The following is a 14,088-nucleotide window of genomic DNA, read 5'->3' on the forward strand; positions in this document are numbered from 1 at the left end:
CTGCCAACAGGCTTTTTAGCACCTGGGAAGGTGCAAAGAGCCAAGTGGACAGGCTGTCTTCCCACGAGCCAGGCCAGGCAGCTGCCTGGTCACAGCCAGCAAACCTGCCTTTGTGGGGGGGACAGGGGACATGTCACACCCCTGAAACTCTGGGAGCCTCAGGTTCCTCCTGCGCTTAGACCCCAGCAGGGGACAGCTTGTTGCAAGAATTGAGATGATGCCCATGGCTGAACTATATACTTGGTAATGTAATGCATTTGTGCCAACTTCCTGTTTCTTTGGGTGATAATTATAAACTCTGTCCTCCCATTAGGATTACTGAGTTGGTGGGGGAGCCTTTGAAGGGATTCTGATTTAATTCATCTAGGATGGGGCTGGTTACTGGTAGTTTTTAAAACCTCCCCCATGTGAATTTCACGTGAATCAGAATATCTGGAGGGCTTGTTAAAATGCAGATTCCTGGGCCCCATCCCCAGAGTGTCTTGATTCAGTAGATTGGGGCTGGTGGACAAGAATCTATGGGTAGAGGGCCTAGGAATTGTGTGTGTGTGTGTGTGTGTGTGTGTGTGTGTGTGTGTTAAAATGCAAATCCCCTGACCTTATCTCCAGAGATGCTGATTGTGTCAGGTCCATGAATATAATTTTAAGAAGCGGCTTTTATGATACTGATCTAAGTAGACCAAGGAACTCACTTTGAGAAATGCAATGTGTAGACCAAAATGATTTCCTATATTCAGCAGTACCCCAGCTTGGGTGAGGCAAGCAGGGTGCTCAGAGTCCCAAACTGAAGGAGGCCAGGCCATGCAAATGTGTGTCTCTCCTGCCTCACCTTGACCCTGGCTGCCATCTGCTCATGGACCTTTGATAGCATGCCATTTTCATTCCTGGGCTGGAAGGCCTCCAGCCCTTTAAAAATTCACACCCCACTTAACCTTCAAATCACAGTGCAAATCCTATCTTACCCTAACCCTTTCTCCTGATAATCCATCCTATATGGACCCCTCCCATGGGAGTCCCCAGCCCATTGGCCTTACCCACTGGCCTTGCCAGTGTCCCAGGAGAATATAAACTCCATCGGGGCAGGGCCCTGGGACTGCTAGGTTCACTGATCTAGCCACTGCCCCCAGCAGGCTGGAAGCACTAAATAAATATTTGTTCACAAGACAGACTAAGATTTACCCATTTCCTGCAGGGTGAAATGGAATGCAATCGAATTTCTGGCCCTGTGGACCTGTGGGGCAGTCTCCCAGGGAATTTCTGCCCAAGTCAGCCTGCTGCTTAGGCTGTCGCCCTCATTCTCTCATTCTCTCCATCACCTAAACTGAATCAGGCACTCAATAAACACACATTGACTTGAAATTGAATTGGATTCTACTGTCTCAGGTGAGCAGGACTTATTTTTGTCACCATGTCTCCATCACCGTAGAAACCAGCCCCAAGCACTCAGAGAACTCTCCTCTGGGAGAACTCTCCTTCTTGGAGGCAGCACCCCCCACCTCGTCCTGCCTTCCCTTTGCTCAGTGTCCCCTGAAACACAGCCCACAACTCCCAGTCCCTGGGGGCGGGGGCTGTGTCTCTTCCACACACTGCCCTTTGGCTGCTGCCTTTTTTCTTTTTTTTTTTTTTTTTAAGATTTTATTTATTTAAGAGAGACACAGAGAGAGGCAGAGACATAGGAAGAGGGAGAAGCAGGCTCCCCATAGGGAGCCTGATGTGGGACTTGATCCCAGGACCCCAAGGATCACGACCTGAGCAGAAGGCAAATGCTCAACCACTGAGCCCCCCAGGTGTCCCCAGCTGATGCCTTTTCTGTGAGGGGCTGAGGCACAGGGCACACCGCCAGTTCCTGAGGAATGCTAAGGAGAGAACGAGGCTGTGCTGCCTTCAGAATAACACCTGTATCGAGACAGCTGGCGAGCACCAGAATAAGAAACCTTGAACCCCAGGATTCCAGCCTCCTCTGGAATTTTCTGTGTACCTGTTCTCCTTTCAACATCGCCTTCTCTTCGTCACCCTGACCTCAGTGGTTTATAAGCTCATGAATTCTTTGCCAGCAACTCATTTAAAAACTTTCTTATCTTGTCTACTCAGAGGGGGGGAGAAAGTGTTATTTGTGATGTTTCTTTTGGAGGCACTGGAGATGGGAAAGAATTCTAGGGCCTTGAATTAAGGTTTGGGTAGAGAAAGCTACAGGAGAAAGACTGCATTCTCCTTATGTATTTTTATTCTTTTAAATTTATTTTTATTTTTTAAAAAGATTTTATTTGAGAGAGAGAGAGAGAGGGTGAGAGAGTGTGAGCAAGCAGGGGTAGGGGCAGAAGGAGAGGGAGAAGCGGATTCCCCGCTGAGCAGGGAGCCAGATCCCAGGACCCTGAGATCATGACCTGAGCTGAAGGCAGACACTTAACTGATTGAGCCAACCAGGTGCCCTTCCTTATGGATTTTTAAAGAGAACAATGTTCCACTGGCTCTTGACTTTGTTCTGAAGCTGTCTACACTGACTAACACCTAGAGGATACTTGGAAAGCCCATGGCTTTATAAAGTACCTCTCAGACCGTGCTCAATGCCAGAATCACTGTGTGTGTGTGTGTGTATGTGTGTGTGTGAATTCCCAAGGCTCCAAGTCAACCCCAGAGTTTGGATTCAACAAGTCTGGGGTGGGGCCTGGGCATGTGCATTCTAAACAAGCTCCTCTGGGAGTTTTGGAGCAACCTGGGTTTGACAATCCCAAATGGGTGGCCTGAGGTGAACAGAGCAGGGAACATGGTCCACTCAATCAGCACAGTGGCTGTCGAAATCTTTGCCACGGTGCTTGAACAGAAGGTCTGTGGGGCTGGGACCAGAGATTCCAGAAGGGAAGGGCAAGCCTAAGTGGGCTTCTTGTAGAGTCAAGAGAACAAATCAGCTCAGGAAGGTGGCTGGGCCCAGATTCAAGTGGGAGAGGGAGAAGATACGTGGGCGGGGCCCTTCTGAAAGGGTGGAGAGAAAGCTAGTGAGGGGATGACCACCCAGAATTGGAAGGGAGTTTGGTTGGGGAGGGGCTGGGTGCTAAGGAAGATGGTACAGTCCGTGGGAGAAGCCTGGATTGTTTGGGATTCTGCAGAACTGGATTTCAGTCCTGAATCTGCCAAGTGCTCACAGTAGGCCTCTGGCTCTGGTCTGAAAATGTTTAGGCTCTCACTGTCTTCATCTGTAAAGTGGGTGGGCTTGGATCAGATGGTCTGTTTGGTTTGCAAGCCTCTTCTGTAGGGCCGGATAGTCAGTATGTCAGATTTTGCGGGCCGTACAGTCTCCGTCTCAACTACTCAACTCTGCAAGTCGCCCCAGACAACATGTAAATGAAAGAACCTTGCTGTGTTCCAAGAAGACTTTATTCACAAAATCAGATGGCGGATCATAGTTGGCTGACCCTGGTCTCTTTGGTTCCTTCCTCCTCTAAAGTTCTTTGAGTATATTGACATAGCCAGCTTCCTGGGGGCTTAGGAAGAAGCACTGGGGACAGGAAGATGCACAGGAAGGTCCTAGTGTTGGGAACAGAAAGCTTTGGAGAGATTAGAAAACAAGACCCTCCCACAAAGAGGTCATGATTGCATCTGAGGAATACCGAGACACAGGCATACCCTGAGGTTGTACCTCAAGAAGAAAATGCAAATCTGGCCATGGGTGTGATGAAATGTTATCTGTTAACATCACTCATTTATCCAACAGTCCTTTATGGAGCACCCATCTTGTAGGCACCCTTCTGGGAGCTGCAGACAAGAGTAGAGAACAGGACTTGTCAGGTCCTTGTTCTCACAGAACTAACAATCTCACAGGGACACAGATAAGGAATACATAACCCAACAAGTAATAAAGCAATTACAAACTGTGATCAGTGTCAGGGTGCTGGGATAGAGAATAGACAGGGTTGAGGGAGAGTGGTGGGAAGGCCTCTCTGAGGAGGTAAGAAAATCACAAAAATGTGAAGGAATTGGCCACATGTGAATGTGTGTGTAGAGAGATGGATGTTCGAGGCAGCAGTGACAGACTGTGCAAAGGCCCTGAGGCAGAAAAAAAACCCCTTCACAACACACCAAGGCCTTTCCTGTGCATCATCTCCTATTTGGGCCCTCTGGGGCAGATGGGGTGGTTAGGACATGAGTCCTGGTAGGCAGTGGACATGAGTCTGCTGTGGTAGGGCTTAATAGCATTGAGTCCTGTTCCCTGGAACCTGTCAATGTTGATGGCAAAAGAGACTCCGCTGATGTAATTCAGTTAAGATCTCGAGAAGGGAGGGTGACCCTGGATTATCCAGGTGGGCCCTAAATGCAATCACAGGAGTCCTTAGAAAAAGGAACCAGTGAAATGTGACACAGGTGGTCCTGAAGCAAGATGCTCTGTTGCTGACTCTGGAGCTAGAGGAAGGAAGCACGAGTCAAGGAGTGCAGCTCTAGAAGGTGGATGAGGCGAGGAAATGGATTCTTTTCTCAGAAGCCTCCAGAAACAAACAGCCCTGCTGACACCTTGATCTTGGCCAGGTGAAACTGATTAGGGACCACGGACCTCTGGAACCGTAGGCAAACAAATGTGTGTTGTTTTAACCCACCAGGTTTGTGGAAACTCACCACAGCAGCCCCCAGGAAACTAATAGGATCACAAAGCCAAGGGACTGGTAGGGTCACTGCAGGTTAGGACAGACATGTGCTGAAGAAGGAAGAGCCAGCATTTAAGCTGAGAATGAAGGCACTCACGGGCTCTGGGATCCCCCTCAGACACCTATCAACTGCCTCCTTCCTGAGGTCAGAGAACACCTCTTGATACAGCAGAACTGCACCCCCTCAAAATGCTTATGTTGAAGCCCTAATCCCCAGGACCTCAGCATGTAGCTATTAAAATGAGGCCATTAGGCTGGGCCCTAATTCAGAGTGATGGAGATCCTCCTAAGAAGAGGAGGTCATCATACAGGGAATATAAAAAATAGTGAAAGGGATTAAAGGGGAAAGGAGAGAAAATGAGTGGGAAATATCAGAGAGGGAGACAGAACATGAGAGACTCCTAACTCTGGGAAACGAACAAGGGGAGGTGGGTGAGGGGAGGGGTGACTGGTGACTGAGGGGGGCACTTGACAGGATGAGCACTGGGTGTTACACTATATGTTGGTAAATCGAACTCCAATAAAAATATATACACCCCCCCCCAAAAGGACACTCAGGGTGTGGGGCCGCTGTGGGAAAGGGGGTGGTAGCAAGAGGACAGCCATCTGCAAGCCAAAGAGGGATGCCGCAGAGAAAAAAACCCAGACCTGCTGACACCTTAATACCTTAATCTTGGACTTCCAGACTTCAGTGCCTTGAGAAAACACACTTTTTTTTTTGTTCAAGGCACCTAGCCTGTGTTGGTTTGTTAGGAAAGCCCTGGCTGAGCGGTACACCTGTGGTGTAAGTCCTGCCTGGCCCTGGAGGCGTTAGTCTGTGGTAGACCAGCTTCGGTTGGAAGCTCAAGCTTTTTAGAGAGACGATCATCAGTTCATTTCCTACTAACAACAGTGTATGAGTTCAAAGCCATCCAGAGGCCGAGCACTGCAGAGGTCAGAATGAGAAACTCGGGCTTTGGAGAGAGGCTGACAAAGAGCTGGATTCCAGCTCCTCCTTCTCACTATGTGACTGTGAACAAGGTATGTCCACTGCCATGCCTGAGGTTTCTCACCAAGAAAATGGGAATAATACCAGCACCTACTTAACAGGGCATGGTGGGCTGCATGACGGCCCCCAAAAGAGGTCTGCATCCTAATCTCCAGAACCTGTGAATGTTGCTTACCTGGCAAAATGGACTTTGCACATGTGGTTCTAAGTTAAGGATTTTTTTAAAGATTTTATTTATTTATTCATGAGAGATGCAGAGAGAGAGAGAGAGAGAGAGATACAGGCAGAGGAAGAAGCAGGCTTCCTGCAGGGAGCCCGATGTGGGACTTGATCCCAGGACCCTGGGATCATGCCCTGAGCCGAAGGCAGATCTGAGCCCCCCAGGTGTCCCTTAAGTTAAGGATTTTGAGAAGTAAGGACTAGCTGGAATTAGCCAGGTGCATCCTAAATGTAATCATGGGGGTGCTCAGCAGAGGGAGGTGGGAAGGTCCAGGGAGAGGGTAGGAGATGTGAGGACAGAAGAAGTAGCTGGACAAATGGAAAGGGGCCATGAGCCAAGGAATGCAGGCACCTCCAGAAGCCACAAAAGATGAGGAGAGTCTCCCCTGGAGCCTCCAGAAGGAACCAGCCCTGCGGACACCTTCACTTTAGCCCAGTGAAACTGATTTTGTATTTCTGACCTCCTGAACTGTAAGATAATGAATTTGTATTGTTGTAAGTTTTCACATCTGTGACAGTTTTTTTTTTTTCATAGAAGCCACAGGTAACCAATACAGAGGGTTATTTCCAGAACTGAATGGGATGGCATCTCTTCAAGAGGTGGTAGCTATGCTCATCGCATCACCGGCGTGGTTTTTAGCATCACTCAAGTGTTTCTCTGCTGGTGGAGGAAAAGCCTAGCTACACAGAACACTACTCCTGCCTTCTCTTTTTAAATCAAAGCAAACCTCTGCAGTTGCTCTGCCTCTCCTCTATAAATTGTGTGGCCTTGACTTGGCATCTTCGTTGTTTGTTAAGTCTTAGGCTGGAGAGGAATTCAGATGTTTCACTATGCTCTAGGAAGCTCATAATTTTAGAGATACAGGGAGTGAAGGAAAAGCAGCAAAATTGACAGCAGACAGTATCCAAGGCTGGTTTCCATAGCAATAGTCACTGTAATCTCACTGTGTTTGTGGGCACCAAAGCTAAGACAATGAAGAGGTCAGAGGTGGCTTGTGTACTCTAGCGACTGTGTAAGGTGCAGTCAGACTGCTGAGGGTGGTTCCTACAGAAGGATCTGGAGCCAAGGCGTGTGCTCCAGGTCAGTGCATCGCCAACGTTAACGTGCATGTGAATCACCTGGGATCTTGTTAAAATGTGGATTTGGGTTCAGTGGATCTGGGGTAGGGCCTGAGATGCTGCAATTGTAACCAGCTTCCAGGCAGTATATGGACCACATTTCTAGGAACCAGGCTCCGGGGCAGTATTATGACTCAAGCCAGAAACAAGAGAAGGTGAATTCTCTTATTATGTTTAAGGAGGAGAAAGTGAGTCCAGAAGTGAGACAGTTGCAAGAGGGCATAGAGGCCCGGGAGACAAGGGAGGGGAAGAAGGTCCGGAGCTCCCGAGGCTCTCATGGGCCTAGCTCCGAGCCTGCGCCAAGTTCCAGGGGAGGCGGGCCAGTAGGTGTCTGGTGATTTCAGCTTTCACCCTAGGAGGCGGGTTCTGCTTCCCACCAGGATCCTCCCAACAATCTTATGAAACCGAAGCTTTCCGTCTTGGGGAGGTGGTTCTGACCCCAGCACCCACTCCATTGTCTAGTAAGTATTTGGTATTCATGACGGTGTTTATCATCATCCCGGAATATAAATACTTAAAAAACAACAACAAAAACCCTTTTGATGGTTGATTTTATGTATCAACTCAGCCAGGCCTGGTACCTGGATAGGTGGTCAAATGCTAGTCTGGATATTGCGGGGAAGGTATGTTTTAAGACAAGATTAACATTTAGATCAGCAGACTCTGAGTAAAGCAGATTATCTCCCAGAGGGTGGGTGGGCCTCATCCAATCAGCTGGAGGCCGCAGGAGAAAAAAACTGAGCTGCGAAGACCCAGGGATTCGGGCCTTCGACTCTGCACTGTTGACAGCAGCTCCGCAGCCTTGTCTTCCTGCTCTGATTGGGCTCCTGTCACCATCACACACCTAGGGGAGGAGGCTCGGGGGCTGGGTCCCATGGAAGACGGCTTCCCAACACCTCGAGTGTGCACACACCCTGTGCAGGGATGGTGAAACAAAGGCCTCATGGGGAGAATCAGTGCTTTTTAGGGCAGAACAAGCCATTTGGTACCGACAGGACAAGTCCTTTGAGTGTGAAAGTCGGCCCCACTAATGGGTGATTATAGAATTCCCCGAAATGGGGCAAGGGCCAAGGGCCAAAGGGTGCTGGGTGAGAAGAGGACTTTCTTTCTTTCTTTCTTTCTTTCTTTCTTTCTTTCTTTCTTCTTTCTTTCTTTCTTTCTTCTTTCTTTTTTTTCTTTCTTTCTTTCTTTCTTTCTTTCTTTCTTTCATTCAAGATATTATTTATTTATTTGACAGAGAGAGAGAGAGAACGTGCATGAGGAGGGGCTGAGAGAGGGAGAGGGAGAAGCAGACTCTGTGCTGAGCAGGGAGCCTGATGTGGGGCTACATCCCAGGACCCCAGGATCATGACCCAAGGCGAAGGCAGACACTTAACTGACTGAACATCCCAAGTGCCCCTGAGAAGGGGACTTCTACTCACAGTGCCAACAGGTCCTTGTGACTGACCTCGGAACTTTCTTTGGCTTTCCTGTTACACGTTCTGAAGCAGGTGACGTAGGGGGCTAGATAGCTTGGAGGGTTAAGGCACAAGCAAGTAAAGGCAGAGCAAATATGGTATGTGAGTAGCAATAGTGTCCTCCCTGTGCCCTCACCCTGCCTTCACCTCCCCTGCCTTCCTGGGGAGGAAGGTTCCCCCTCCACTTGCCCTCCTTTGCACCCCTGGGGAGGAGGCCCCACCACTTGCCTCTGCCCCTAACTCTGCCCCCCTGCACCTTCCTACCCGCATCTAAGCATCTGAGGCACTCCCGTCCCCGCAGCTTGAACAGGACAGGAGCAGAAACAATGGAGAGCAAGAATTCCCAGCTCTCCCGGAGTTTCTGTCTACATACTTGGCCTAGCTCTCCATTTTGGTGGTGGTGGTGGTGGTGGTGGTGGTGCGCCAGAATTATCCAGGGAACTGGTTAAAACCCACATTCCTGCATTCCTTCCCACTTGCTGGATATATGGGTTTCCTTGGGGCTGCTGTTGCAAAATACCCCAAACTCGGTGGCTTAAGTGACAGAAATATATTCTCCCCAAGGGAGAGGCCAGGAGTCCAAGATCGAGGGGGCAGCAGGATGGTGCACCCTCCAGAGGATCTAGGGGCCTCATTGCTTGCCTCTTCCAGCTTTCTGGGGTTGCAGGTGTTCCGTGGCAGGGGCTCCATCTCTCTGTCTCTGCCTCTGTTTTTACATCACCTTGTCCTCTGAGGCGTGTGTCAAATCTTTCTCTCTCCTTGAAGGACATGTATGATTGGACTTTGGGCCCACCCAGATAATCCAGGATTATCTCTCCACTTTAGGACCCTTACTTAAAAATCACATCTGCCAAGACCCTTTTCCTTTGCAAAACAGAAACTGCAGAGATTGGGACCTGGGATCTTTGGGCACCATTGCAAGACAACCATACTGGGCATCGGCTCCTCGTTCATTCTCTGCAGGGTTTCTGATGCCCACTGAAGCTGAGCCCCTCGACATCAGGAGAATGCCAGCTCCCAGCTGCAGGATGCTTGGCAGCCGTGAGGTCCTTCCTTGCTTGCCACGCGAGGATTGACGGACGAGCCCATACCTCTCCTCTCTGGGCTGTGAGCTGCACCACAGCCAGGCCGGGCTTAGGGGCACAGAGCCTCTGTGGTGGGAACCTGATCCCAAGTGGGTAGAAGATGATGGGGCCCAGGATATAAATGGCCCTGGGAGGGAAGCTGGGGCTTCAGAAGTGGGTAAGCCACAGGCTCTGCTTGAGGCTGGTGCAGAACCTTCCTAGCAGTCTTGGCACAAAAGATAAACATTTGGGAGGTGGCGGGGGCTGCACAGACTTGTATCCTGAGAGCAATGGCTCCAGAAGCCTAAAAGGGCAGGGCGCGCAGGCTGGTGCAGGCTGAGAGGCAAAGGCCAGGGATGGGCCTGCAGGGGTCTTCTGGGCTTGCCCCCGCTTCCAAAAGAATTATCATAAAAGTCTGCAGAAGGCAGCACACAGCTTTACAAAGGAAACCACGGCTGGTGCGGTGCTGGTGGGGTGGGAAGCACATGCACTCTAATGATCCTACATTTGAGCCCATGACTTGCTAGCTGTGGGGCTTGGGCAAGTTACTTAACTTCTCTGTGCCTCAGGTTCCTCATATGTAAAATGGGAGCAATAGCGAGGCCACACTATGGGATTGTTGTGAAGATTAAGAGAATCTCTGTAAGGTGCTTAGCACATAGTAAATGCTCCACAAAGCCAGCTGCTATTGAGCATTTGTCTTTCATTGTCTCGCTTGACGATGACAAGAACCATAAAGTAAGTACTATTATTATCTTCATTCTACAGGGAGTGAAACAGAGGCACAGAGAGGTTATACAAATTGTCTAAGGGCACACAGTTATAAGGAACAGCACTGGGATATACACGTAGGCAGTTAGATCCAGGGCCAGGGCTAGTGGCCATGTATTCTAGCATTTCCAGGCAGAAGATAGAGCACATGCAAAGATCCAGAGGCAGGACTGCAGTCGAAAAACACAAAATCAGAAAAGTATTAGAAAAGAAATGTCAAGAATGAATGGATTGATGAGGTGCCTGGGTGATATTGTGAGTTAAGCATCTGACTCTCCATTTCAGCTCCAGTTGTGATCTCAGGGTTGCAGGATTGGACTCCATGCTCAGCAGGAGTCTGTTTGAGATTCTAGCTCCCCTTTTCCCTCTGCCCCCCCCCCCCCCATTCAGGAGAGAAAGCATGCACTTTCTCTCTTTCTAAATAAATAAATTTTTTTAAAAAAAGAACGGATTGACAAAAATACCTCTGAAAATGCAAAACAAAGGGTTCACTGTTTACTGTTTAGAAAGTTAATGAAGGATATTTTTATCCTCTAGTAAGACTGCTGGTTGTCCCTCATTTTGTGTTTTCCTCTTCTTCCTTAATCATAAAACCTCCAATCGTTAGCTGGGCTCACGACCACCTAGCACACATTTTCCAGCCTCTCTTGCAGCTAGGAGACCTGTTCTTAACAGTGATATGAGGAGAAGTTTCTTGTGAGACTTCTAGGAAGGCCCCTAAAAGAAGGAAGGCCAATTTTGTCTGGTCTTCTTCCATTCTGGCAAAACCGTGGACATGCTGGCTGGTGTTAGAGCAGTCAAACTGGACAAGGAGGTGGAAGCCACGTGTTGATGATGACAAAGCAGAAACTGTAGAAGAAGGACTTGGATTTCTGACAATTGCTTCAGTGGCCTTACCTCTCTTGGATCCTCACTTCCAGACTTGTTTATGTGAGAAATAAACTTCTATCTTGTTTAAACACCTGCTATTTGGGTTTTTTTTTTAATCCCTCACAGCCAAATCTAATTCTAACTGACACTAATATCACTTCCCTATAACGTTTAAGTTAAATCTGTATTTTTCCATTATTGTGTCACCATGGATTTGAGTTTCTACCTACCAAAAAGAGGCAAAAACCCTTCCTTTCAATAGTTACCCTCTAAAGACTGTGGACTTGGAAACTTGAGACTATTTTTGATCCTTGAAGCTACATGTATTAAAATATTTGTTACAATGAATTGTTCATTTTGAGGTGTAAACCATGCCAGAGGAGGTTGAGTTGGTTTATCAACTCTGAGAAAATATGTTGACAATGGCTTTGACCTCCTCGTAATTAACCTAACCAATAAAAATAACAACGCCGATGCTCTTGAGGTCAGAAACATACCTGAAAGTCTTCATCCTTGCAGTCTTTAAAATTAACACATCATTTTTATTTTATTTTAGCTATTTTCTCCCAGCTTTATCGAGATGTTACCTACATATGACACTGTGAAATGTGAGGTGTACAGCATGACGATCTGATGTACTTATATACTGCAGAATGATTCCCAGGGTAGGGTTAGTTCACACATCCATCACCTCACAGAAAATTACTATTTCTTTTTTGTGGTGAGAACATTTAGGATCCACTCTCATCAACTTTCAAGTATATAAGACGGTTCGGTTAACTATAGTCACTGTGTCATACATTACTGGAACCTCGGAACTTACCTAGCTGACATTTGCACCCTTTGACTAACTAGCCTCTCCTCATTTCCCCCAGCCCCTCATGACCCCCTCATTCGACTGTTTCCATCAGTTCAGCTTTTTTAGATTCTACATATATGTGAGAGTGCACAGTATTTATCTTTCTCTGACGTATTTCACTTAGTCCTAATGCCCTCAAGGTCCAACCATGTGGTAAATGGTAATGATTTTCTTTATTTTTCTCAGGCCTGAATAATACCCCATTAACAGATCTATTTTATTTTACTTTATTTTTAAATTTATTTTCTAAAATTTTATTTATTTATTCATGAGAGACACACAGAGGCAGAGACACAGGCAGAGGGAGAAGCAGACTCCCTGAGCGAAGCCAGATGTGGGACTCGATCCCAGGACCCTGGGATCACGTCCTGAGCCGAAGGCAGACACTCAGCCACGGAGCCACCTAGGTGCCCCAACAGATCAATTTTAAAACACCATCTCTTTCTTCCCTAAAAAACAAGAGGATAAAAAGGCGAGACTGTGCATGGTCTAAGAGTTTCCTCCATGACGTCCTCAATGTCTATGCCACCGGACTGTGGCTTTGAGAAAATGATATTCTTGTTCTCTGGTAATAAACCCTTTGAACTCACATTACCCTGTATTTGGCAGATGACAAGCCAGATTAAATTCATACCCCAGCCCTAATCAATCTGAACCCTATGGAAACACAGACCTAAGACAGCCAATTCCCCAGGTCTCCTGGGCCACCAGAGAGACTGAGTCAGAAGCATGTTTTGGAAGAGGCTGCTGCTGACCAGCTATGTGACTTGTCTATCTTTGAGGCTTTGTCGGCCTCAAGTGTGCTCACCAGTAGCCTTAAGAGACCAAAGAACCTTTTCTTCTAGCTTAGAATAATTGCATGATATATATATATATTTAAACTAGGCTCTGTGTCCAGCACGGAGCCCATTGTGGGGCCTGAAGTCACGACCCTGAGATCAAGACCTGAGCTGAGATCAAGAGTCAGATGCTTAACTGACTGAACCACCCAGGTGCCCCAGTAGCATAATATTTTGAAATAAATACATAAATAACAAAAATACTGACATCAGGAAGTTGTGAGGGGGCGAGGGGTGGGGGTGGGGTGGGCGGAAGCCATGAAGGCAGCTTCCAGCAGACCTTTCTACTATGACACAAATGTCCTATATCTGTGCTGTCCAATACAATAGCACGAATCATACATGGCTACTGAACACTTAGAATGGAGTTGGTGTTACTAAGCAGCTAAAATACTAATTATATTCAATTTTAATTAACTTAACTTTATTATTTATTTTTAAAGGTTGATTTATTCATGAGAGACACAGAGAGGCAGAGACACAGGAAGAGGAAGAAGCAGGCTCCCTGTGGGGAGCCCGATGGAGGACTCGATCCCAGGACCCCAGGATCACGACCCGAGCCAAAGGCAGATGCTCAACCATGGAGCCACATAGGTATCCATAACTTTATTTTTTTAAAAGATTTTATTTTACAGACAGATTGTGAGAGAAAGCATGAGTAGAGGGAGGGCAGAGGAAGAAGCAGACTCCCTGCTGAGCGAGGAGTGGGATCCCAGGACCCTGGGACCATGACCTGAGCTGCAGGCAGATGCTTGACCGACTAAGTCACCCAGGCAGCCCTAATTCAACTTTAAATAGGCATTCGTGGTTAGCAGCTGCCCTACTGGGTACTGCCGTTCTAAGGGATGTCCTTCAGGTCAGTGTAATTTCAGAAGGAATCCTGGTCGAATGGGGTAGTGGAAAGAGGGCTACATATAGTAGGTATTAGGCAACCTAAGTTTTGATCCAGTTTTTCTATTACATGATCTACATCATCATCATCATCATCAGGATTTTATAGCATCTGCCATTTCTTGAGTGCTTACAACATTCCAGGCTCTGCACAAAAAGCTTAAATGTATATTATTTCATTTAATTATAAACACAAGGTAATTTGGAAGGAAATTATTACTATCATCCCTATTTACAAATGAGCAAACAGAGGTTTAGCAACTTCAGAAGCTAAGTAATTCATATAGCATATAGAATCTTGAAGCTATTGGACCAGAGTTGGGATTTGATTTTAAGTGGTCTTGAATCCGAAGTCTACGGGCTTAGTCATTATACGA

The 14,088-nt window shown here is 47.4% G+C and overlaps 1 protein-coding gene across 3 annotated transcripts in view; it reads right to left on the reverse strand.

Moving 5' to 3' along the window:
• Positions 1 to 14,088, reverse strand: part of ABTB3 (ankyrin repeat and BTB domain containing 3) — a 309,294-nt gene that overhangs the window by 77,354 nt on the left and 217,852 nt on the right. The gene's annotated exons all lie outside the window — the stretch shown is intronic.

This window comes from Nyctereutes procyonoides, unplaced genomic scaffold (genome assembly GCF_905146905.1).
Source record: "Nyctereutes procyonoides isolate TBG_1078 unplaced genomic scaffold, NYPRO_anot_genome, whole genome shotgun sequence".
In the NCBI taxonomy this organism is placed as follows: domain Eukaryota; kingdom Metazoa; phylum Chordata; class Mammalia; order Carnivora; family Canidae; genus Nyctereutes; species Nyctereutes procyonoides.